A 1,113-nucleotide genomic window follows, 5' to 3' on the forward strand; every position below is an offset into this window, starting at 1 on the left:
GAAGGTTGCAGGTGAGCCGAGATCATGCCACTGCACTCCAGCCTGGGCAACAGAGCAAAACTCTTGTCTACAAAAAAAAAAAAAAAAAATTACACGAGAAAGAGTCTATCACAAATAACCATTTATATTGTTTTAATGCTTAACCACATCTGAAACCACTGTGTAAAACTAAAGTAACTGAATGGCTATTAAGAATTTAACGTGCTGGGCGCGGTGGCTCACGCCTGTAATCCCAGCACTTTGGGAGGCCGAGGCGGGCAGATCACAAGGTCAGGAGATCAAGACCATCCTGGCTAGCACGGTGAAATCCTGTCTCTACTAAAAACACAAAAAATTAGCCGGGAGTGGTGGCAGGCACCTGTAGTCCCAGCTACTTGGGAGGCTGAGGCAGAAGAATGGTGTGAACCCGGGAGGTGGAGCTTGCAATGAGCTGAGATCACGCCACTGTACTCCAGCCTGGGTGACAGAGTGAGACTCCGTCTCAAAATGACAAAAACAAACAAACAAAAAAATTTTATTCAAGCTGGGTGGAGTGGCACACACCTCTAGTCCCAGCTACTAGGGAGGCTGAGATCGGAGAACCACTTGAGCCCAGGAGTTCAAGGATGTAGTGCACAATGATCACACCTGTGAATAGCCAGTGCACTTCAGTCTGAGTAACACAGCAAGAACCTGTCTCAAAAAAAATTTTTTTTTTTGCTCAAGGGTTCCTAATACTCATTTGCCAGGTCACCTTAAAATGGAAGACTCTTGCTTTAAGAAATTGAGTAGGCTGGGTACAGTAGCTCATGCCTGTAATCCCAGCACCTTGGGAGGCCGAAGTGGGTAGATGACTTGAGGTCAGGAGTTCAAGACCAGCCCTGGCCAACAAGGTAAAACCCGTCTCTACTAATATAAAAAATTAGCCAGGCATGGTGGTGCACACCTGTAATCCCAGCTACTCAGGCGGCTGAGGCAGGAAAATTGTTTGAACCTGGGAGGCAGAGGTTGCAGTGAGCCAGATTAAACCACTGTACTCCAGCCTGGGCGACAGAGCAAAACTCTGTCCCCCAAAAAAAAAAAAAAGAAAGAAAGAAAGAAAGACGAAAGAAAGAAAGAAAGAAAGAAAAGAAA

The sequence above is a fragment of the Colobus angolensis genome, unplaced genomic scaffold, assembly GCF_000951035.1.
Source record: "Colobus angolensis palliatus isolate OR3802 unplaced genomic scaffold, Cang.pa_1.0 Scaffold32, whole genome shotgun sequence".
Lineage (NCBI taxonomy): Eukaryota > Metazoa > Chordata > Mammalia > Primates > Cercopithecidae > Colobus > Colobus angolensis.